Raw genomic sequence first — 9,700 nt, 5'->3', positions numbered from 1 at the left:
GGCTGGGTCTGCTGGAAATAAACCAGCCTGAGTCATAGTATCCATGAACCGTAGCATGCAGCCCATGACCTCTTGGAATCCCGGTGCTGTCATGAAATCTGTCGGGGTAGGCTCAGCTGCGGGCACCTCGCCCTGCTTCTCAATAATAGGGTCCTTCACAGGATCTGCTGGTGGCGCAACTGGAACGGCTCTGGGACGCCCTCGTCCCCTACCACGGGCCGGTGCCCTCCCCCGGCCTCTACCTTGGCCTCTAGCAACGGGGGGAGCAGCTCCTCCCGGGTCCGAAACGTCGGTGGTACGAGTTATCACCATCTATGAGAGAATAGAAGAGGAAAATTTAGTACTCTCAGCACTGCACGACAGGAAATGAATAAAGAGTAGTCTTTCCTAATACCCTATAGCCTCTCGAAGATAAATACAGACGTCTCCGTACCGATCAACAAGACTCTACCAAGTTTGCCCATAACTCGTGAGACCTACGTGAACCTAGTGCTCTGGTACCATGTTGTCACGACCCATTTTCACAATAGGTCATGAGGGCGCCTGACACCCTTGTCAGGCAAGCCATTGCGGAAATATTACTAAAATAATCATATTGTTTTTAATTAGAATAAGTGGAATAAACACTCAACTTGAAATTTAAAACCAGGAGAGATAAATACCATAATAAAATAGTTACACAACCCCAAAATAATCGTCCACAAAGTGTGTGCCAGAACCTGGTGTCACAAGCTACGGGCAACTAGTAGAATATACAACCCAAAAGAATACCACACTACCCTACTATCTGGATCAGAATAGACAGAATATAACAATACAAAAGAAAGACTTCTTCGGCTGCGGATTGACATGGAAGGAAAGCAGCTCACCGTAGAAGTCCCAAGTCTGCTCACGAATGCGCACAAGAGAAATAACCGGATCCACCTGCCTCAGACTCTGTACATTTAAGTACAGAAGCGTAGCATAAGTACATAAACAATATGCACCCAGTGAGTATCTCGCCTAATCTCGAAGAAGTAGAGACAAGAGGTCGACTTGATACTCACTAGGGTCAGATAATATTATAGGTGTAAGTTTAACAATGAGAACTTCTTTGATAGGCAACAGTTTACAACAAGGCATATAAGTCATATTCTCGCTAAGATTCAGATTAATCAATTACTTCAGTTACAATTATCAATTCCTTTCGAGTCATGAAAAACAACAGTTCTAATATCTAAGACTCTCAGGCAAAGCTATATAAGCATGCGCAAGTATGCTGAGGCGACGGCCCGATCCAACAGAAATAAACTGTGCACTTGTCGAGGGTCGACGGCACGCCTATAGATGCATCTATTCATACCGATGCGATCGGCCTGATCCACAAATAAGAAGATAATATCAAGTATACACACAAGGCACATCAATAGTCATTAATGCCAAGCAAGACTTCAACAATTATGCAAGCGCGTACTTATTCCTTTTTTAAGCTTCTAGCATATCCTAGGTGTTTAGAATACCAAGATAATATAAAGATTTACATAACAAGCATGGTGTGGGTCCTAAATTACCCGGACAGTTAACATAGTAGTAGCTACGCACGGGCTCTCGTCACCTAGCGCGTGCGTAGCCCCCGCATTTAGCAACAAATACTCAATTATTAATCCTATGGGGACAGTTCCCTCTTACAAGGTTAGAAAGGAGACTCACCTCGCCCCAAAGCGCGCTCCCAATATCAAGAACAAGCCAAAGCTCCTAATTCGAAGCCGAATGATCGCAAACTAGTTAAAATAGGTAAGAACTAGTCAATAAAGGCTTAAAAGGCCGAATTCTAACTATTTAAGTAATTTCCCAACCTTTCCCACAAGTTTCCTAAATTCCGACCCCGGGCCCACGCGCCCGGATTCCGATATTTTCCGAAGGAAATTGTTTTCTACAATCTAAGGATCAGTAATATATGATTTCTAGTCCATTTCATAACAAATACCATGCTTAAATCTTAGTTTTTGCTAAAACCCTAGGTCTAGCTCTAACCCTTGATTTTTACCAAATTTTAATGTTTAATCTACCTAATGTTCATGTAATTTAACTTATGACGGAAGGAGATTACTTACCTTGCAATAATATGCTGAAACCCTCTCTTTGGAACCACCAAAATCGCCTAAGTGTAGAGTGAAGAATGATAAAATGAGGTTTGAGTTCGTATTAAATGAATGTTCTGCTCCCAGCTATTTCCGCTTCTGCGGAGAATTTACCGCTTCTGCAGTTTTGGGCCGCTTCTGCGGTCTTGGCCCAAATTGGCTGGACTGCTTCTGCGGTCAAATAGCCGCCTAAGCGGGACCGCTTCTGCAGTCTCAAGATCGCATCTGCGATTTTGCCTGAGCTGCCCTTGACCGCTTCTGCGGATTCCTGACCGCATCTGTAGTACCGCTGCTGCGGTCCTAGAACCGCAGATGCGGTTATGACAGAAGCAGCAGACTCAGCACTTCCTTAGTTTTTCTACTTCGCTCGAACCTCGTTTGTTTGACGCTCGGGGCTCCCGAGCCCCGCCCGAACATACCGACAAGTCTGAAATCACGAGGCGGACCTACTTGAACCCTCGGAACTCCCAAAACAACGCTAAATCTTAGAATCACCCCCTAAAACCAAATGAATCAAACTATTGAATCATTAAGTTCTAAATTCTCCTCTAGCGGGTCGAAACACCCTTAAACTACTCGGATTGACACCAAATTTTACGGGCAAGTCTTAAATGACCTTACGGACCTGTACCAAGCTTCGGAACCAAAATCCAAGCCCGATACCTAGGGAATCAATGATTACTTAGTTTCTTTAATTCCTTAAAGCTTCAATTAAATAATTTTAGATAAAAATTCATTACTCGGGCTAGGGACCTCGAATTCGATTCCGGTCATACGCCCAGGTCCCATAATTTCCCACGGACCCTCAGAAATTGCCAAATCGCAAATCCGGGTCCGTTTTCCCAAAATGTTGACCGAAGTCAAACTTGATCCTTTTTAAGAAATCTTAAAGAAGCAAATGGGCATATTTTTACTCAAAACTCTTCCAATCCCCGAACCAATCGTCCCCACAAGTCGTAAATTAGTTAAAGCAATTACAGGAGGCTTTACTTAGGGGAACGGGGTTCAAAAAGGCGAAATGACCGGTTGGGTCGTTACAGTACCATCAACTAATTGTAGTTGTCCAAAATCTAAGGAGCATATTGAGCATCTCCATAGATAGAGAGTAATGCAGTTTCTTAGTGGTTTTAATGACTCATACGATCAAGCTAGGTGACAAATTCTTATGAAATCCACTTAGCCAACCCTCAACAAGCCTATGTTATGATCATTCAGGACGAAAGTCAACAGGCTGTTGGTGCCAATGTTGTAACTGATAGGATTGACCCTTTAGTTATGCAAGCAGGGCTAGGTCAAGGGTTCAAAGGAAAAAAAATAGTTTTTGCAAAGTGAGCATTGTAAAATGAAAGGCCATACCAAAGAAAACTGTTACAAGATCGTTAGATACCCACCCGATTTTAAAACAGAATGGAGGTTTGGTACTAGCAATTAAGATGGATTGAAACCTATTGGTGGTGGACCTCCTAAAGGATGGAGGAAGGAACCTTTGACTGCTGCTAACAATGTAGATGTAGCATCGGCTTCTCAAGTTGCTGGAGACAATCACAGAGCACAAAGGATTGTTCTTCACACCTGAACAATACAATCAAGTTCTGAGCTTGTTAAACAAAGAATATGGAGATCATCATGCTAACATGGCGGGTATTGTCACTTGTCTAATGTCTAATTTCAAACAACAAAAGGAATGGATTGTAGACTCACACCACATAACCTCTAGTTTAAATCTATTGAATGAAAGCAATCACACTACCAAGACTAGTACAGACAAGGTCCATTTACCAACTGGAGAACATGCAGATATCACACATGTTGGTACTGCAATGCATTCAAAGGGGAGACCATTAACAATGTGTTTTATGTGCCTGATTTTAAGTTCAACTTATTGTTAGTGTTAAAGTTAACCAGACAATTGTCTTGTTATGTACAATCTTTCCTGATTTTGCTGTCTTTCAGAACCTTTACAGTGGCAGGGTGAAAGGGATTGGTAGAGAAAATAAAGGATTATATGTGCTGAGAGGTGATTCATGTGGTGATGAACTAGCTAAAGGAATAAAAGCAGTGCATGCAGTGGAAAGTGTAGGAAGGGACAACTTGTGGTATATGAAGCCGGGACGCCCTTCATCGTCAACTATGAAGAGCATAGTAGATTTTCATGACAGTGTTAGTAATAGAGTACAAAATAATTGCCATATATGTCCTTTGGCAAAGCAAACTAGGCTACAATTTCCACTTAGTTCTTATAGAGCTGAAGCTCCTTTCCGTCTTGTACATATGGACCTTTGGGGACCCTATAGAATTCCTAAATTTGATAGAATGTATTATTTCCTCACTATCTGGATAACTACTCTAGATACACATGGATTTATTTATTGCGGTTGGAGTCTGAAGTAACTGTTATTAAAACAGTTTGTGACAATGATTAAAAACCAGTTTAACACCATGATCTAGGTATTGAGGTCAGATAATGCAACTGAGTTCTTTAACTCACAATGTACAGAATTATTCATTAAACTTGGAATCATTCACCAAAGCAGTTGTCCATACACTCTACAGCAGAATGGCATAGTGGAAAGAAAATATAGACACGTCCTTAATACTGCTAGAGCTCTAAGGTTTCAAGCATCTATTCCTATCAAAGATTGGGGCATGTGTATGAATGTAGTTGTGTACTTGATCAATAGACTGCCTTCTACTATTTTGTCATGAAGCACACCATATGATCTATAATATCACAAGAAAGCCAAGCTTAGTCATCTAAGGGTCATAGGTTGTCTTTGTTATGCAACTAACTTGATCAAAGGAGATAAGTTTGCACAGAGGGCCAAACCTGCAGTGCTACTTGGCTTCTTAGAGACACAGAAAGGTTACATTTTGTTGGAATTAACTTCTAGTCATTTCTTTGTCAATAGGTATGTGATTTTTAGAGAGACATAATTTCCACTAAGTTTACAAACTTCCTCAGGTTACACAGTTCCTCCTGACACTATTTTCCAGATACTTCCTTGTTTCACTCTTTGCAGGATGTAATAGCTGCACCAGATATGGATGTACAATCAGTAGTGAGAGAAGGATAGGTTGGTTAGGGCAGTGTAGTCCCTGAGTCACATTGCCAATACACTGATACTCCTGAGGCAAACAATGCAACTCTTGAGGACACCTCTAGAGAAGATGACATTCCATCTACTACTGGTGCTGAGGAGAATGATAACATTCCATATGTTGCACTCCTACTGAGAATGACATTCCATATTCCCCCACTATGATACCTACTGAAACAGAAATAAGAAAGTCAATCAGACAAGGCAAACAACCTATATGGATGTAGGATTATGTCACTAAAACCAAGCCCAAGTCACATTGCAACTTGTATCCTCTATCAGACTACCTGTCCTATGCAAGTACCTCTGTCAAATATTAGGGTTATCTTGCAAGTTTCTCTTTATTGATTGAACCATAGCGCTTCAGAGAGGCTGCTAAAGATACAATGTGGATTAAGGAAATGAAATAGGAGATTACATCACTTGAAGAAAACAAGACATGGGAGATAGTTGACTTACCTAAGGTAAAGAACACTGTGGGATCAAAATGGGTATACAAGATCAAATTTAAGGCAAATGGGGAAGTAGATAGGTTCAGGGCAAGACTGGTTGCTAAAGGATATAGTCAAAGAGAAGGTTTAGATTACCATGACACCTTTTCTCTTGTGGCAAAAATGATTACAATGAGATCAATTATAGCATTAACAACATCAAAGGGATGGGATTTATTTCAAATGGATGTCTATAATGCATTCTTTCAAGGTGACTTATGTGAAGAGGAACACATGGAGATGTCAGAAGGCTTTAGGAGTCAGCCGAAGAAGAAAGTTTATAAACTGCTCAAATCCTTTTATGGACTCAAGCAAGCATCCAGACGGTGGAACATTAAGTTGACTGAAGCCTTGATAAGTGCATAATTCACACAAAGTAATCATGACTACTCTTTATTCACCATGAGAAAGGGTGAGGATGTAGTGATTATTTTTGTATATGTTGATGATCTACTTATAACAAGAAGCACCAAGGAACTAGTGGGTGTTGTTAATAGCATATTACATGACAAGTAAGGTAAAGGACCTAGGGGAGCTTAAGTACTTCTTGGGCATAGATATCCTGAGATCACAACAGGGAATTTTGTTGAATCAAAGGATATATGTGTTGGAACTAATTTCAGAAATGGGACTTAGTGGAGCAAAGCCTTCTGCAACACCACTATAGACAAACTACAAGTTGACTACTATGGAGTATGATGAGATAGTGGGAAGAACAGAAGACTTACCTTTGCAGGATGTCTATGCTTATCAGAGATTGATAGGGACGCTACTGTATGTGACTATAACCAGACGTGATATCAACTAAACAGTTCAGACATTAAGCCAATTCACGCAAACGCCAAAGAGATCACATTGGGAAGCTGCAATCAGAGTGGTTAAATACCTAAAAGATGCATCTGGTTTGGTTGTGTTTATGAAGGCAGAACTAACATAACAATTCACTTGTTGGTATGATTCTGAATCGGCTGCATGCCCTAACACTAAAAGGTCTGTCACTGGATACATTGTCAAGTTCGGTGAGTTCTTGGTGTCTTGGAAGTCCAAGAAGCAGCAAACAGTATCAAGAAGCTCGCAGAGGCAGAGAATAGAAGTAGGGGTGTTCATGGGTCGATTTGGGTTGATTTTTCTCTAAAAAGAAACCAAACCAAGTAAGTCAATTTTTCAAATATTGGAACCAAACCAAACCAATTAAGTCGGTTTTTTCGATTCGATTTTTCTATTTTTTTGGTTATTTATTGGTTTTTTTCTTAAATATGAAATATACACTACCAAACGCATATTCCGTCGACTATATTTTCAACATAACACTATCAAATTAATTTCTCTTTGAGAAATCTATCATTTACCAAGATATATTGATGATAGTTGAATCAAGTAGTGATGAATAATTTAAGTACTTAATTAAAAATCGATTATTTTAATATATATATGTGTGTGTGTGTGTGTGTGTAATAATAAATTTAAATAGCTACTTTTATAGTCGGTTTGGTTCAGTTTTTTTTTTGTTTATTTTTTGATTAAAACCAAAACCAAACCAAATTTGATTGGCTTTTAAAATTCAAAGCCAAAACCAAACAAAACCTAAAAAGTATCGGTTTTTGTGGTTGGTTTGGTTCGGTTTTCGATTTGGTTCAGTTTTTCGAGTTTTTATGAACACCCCTAAATAGAAGTATGGCATCTGTTGTAGCTGAAATAACATGGTTACTTGGTCTATTCCAGGAGTTGGGAGTCAAAATTACACAGCCTGTCATGGTTCATAGTAACAGTAAGGCTGCAATGCAGATTGTTGCAAATACATCGTTTATGAGCACATTAAGCATATCAAAATTGATTGCCACTTTATTAGAGATAAAATCAAGGAAGGAGTTATATGCACAGCTTTCATTGGAACTAAATATCAGCAGGCAAATTTGTTAATAAAAGGACTCGGCAAAGTGCAGCACTTTCATTTGATGGGCAAGCTGGGAGTGCTCAACATTTTGCACCCTCCAGTTTGAGGGGGAGTATTGACATATAACAAGACATGTCGCAGCATCTATATGGTTCAGTTAGTTAGTTAGTTAGTTAATTGCAGTTAGTCAGTTGGTTACCACAGTAACCTTATGTCCAGTTGTAGCTTAGGTGTCATTAGTTAGTTGATCATGATGTTAGTCGATTAAGTTGTATATATAGGTGTTAAAATTCAGATGATGATGATCAGTTATCATTTCCCTAATTCAGTCTCTTCACTTTTCTCGCATTAGCTAACTCTATTAGAGAATCTCTAAGGTTACTCGATTGAGGTCGTACTTCAGCACGCACAATACAGGACAACATCATAGGAGATGGAGAAATATACTTCTTAGATACTTTTCATCGTTAGACATAGAGGTCACTGATAACAGGTTTTTTCTTTTGACTATGTAATAAGTTGGAATAAGAAGAAAATGATGTCTTATCTATATTCCAAAAAAAGAACTAGCGACTGTAAATATATTACCTGGTTAAATAATTTTTTTAAAATTTGACCAAAAATAACCTAATAATCCTATTTTGAAATTGTTCTTGAAGAAATTTAAGGATAAAAATAAAAATATGTAAGTATTGATTAACTATATTTAAGTAATAAATATATCTATATCTATATTATATTAAATGTATAATCTAACCTAAAATATCTATATAGACATAGTTATATTTATATAATACTAAACAAACCTAGTATAATCCCACAAGTGGGGTTTGGGGAGAGTATTCTATGTGCAGACCTTACCCCTACTTTGAAAAGGTACAGAGGCTTTTTTCGGTAGACCCTTGCTACATAAAAAGATGAAAAAGAAGTCGTAGCAACAAACAATAACACCAATACTCCAATAAAAAACTTGAAGCAAAAAAACAACAAATAATAATAAGAAATCACGATTAAGAAAATACAAGACTAACACTAATACTGTTGGTAAGGCTTAGGAACACACTCGAGTACCTAACCTTCTACCCTAATTCTCTACCTCCATAAGCTGAAGCATTTTCATGTCTTGCCTAATCACATCTTCCGAACCTACTAATGCCAACCTCTTACACCTCCTTACTGGAGAATCAGTGTCTCTTCTCTTCATATGTCCGAACCATCTAGGCTCGGCTTCTCGCATCTTATCCTCCACAGGAACCAACCACCTTGTCCCGAATATCTTCATTCCTAATCTTATCTATCCTGGTATGTCCACACATCCATCTCAGCATCCGCATTTTTGGTACTTTCATCTTCTAAACATGAAAAATTCTCGACTGGTTAATACTTTACCCTATAAAATATAGTCGGTCTAACCACTACTCTGTACAACTCACCTAAGTTTTAGTGGCACATTCTTATCACATAAAACACCGGAAGTCAGCCTCCATTTCATTCACCTCGCTCTATACGATATGTGACATCCTCGTCAAGTTTCTCATTTCCTTGAATTACTGACATGTGGTACTTGAATCTCCATCTCTTAAGGATGACTTGTGTATCAATCCTCACGTCCACGTCAGCTTCATGGATATCAACAATGAACTTGCACTTCAAGTATTCTGTGTCGGTCCAGCTCAACTTGAAACCTTTTGACTCCAGGGTCTGCCTCCACGCCTCCAACCTTGCGCTAACACAGTCTCACGTCTTGTCAATCAGTACAATGCAATCTGCAAATAACATGCATCATCGCACCACTTATTGAATATGGCGCGTTCGCGTATCTATAGCCAGGGTAAATAACAACGGGCTGAGAGCCAATCCCCGGTGCAACCACATCACTATTGAAAAGTCTACCGAATTATTTTCTAAATTCATCATATAAGTAAAACTATTTTTCAAGTTGACAAAACTCTTAGAATACATAAATTTGTTTCTATAAGAACAGTATTGGCTGTAAAAGAAATTAGAAAAAAGCAAGACATAAAGCAATAAGGATGAAACAATAGCAGACAACATATTAAATTGTTATTAATTATATTTCTTTCCTTTTTGTATTTA

The sequence above is a fragment of the Nicotiana attenuata genome, unplaced genomic scaffold (assembly GCF_001879085.1).
Source record: "Nicotiana attenuata strain UT unplaced genomic scaffold, NIATTr2, whole genome shotgun sequence".
In the NCBI taxonomy this organism is placed as follows: Eukaryota; Viridiplantae; Streptophyta; class Magnoliopsida; order Solanales; family Solanaceae; genus Nicotiana; species Nicotiana attenuata.
This window is presented reverse-complemented; position numbering follows the sequence as displayed.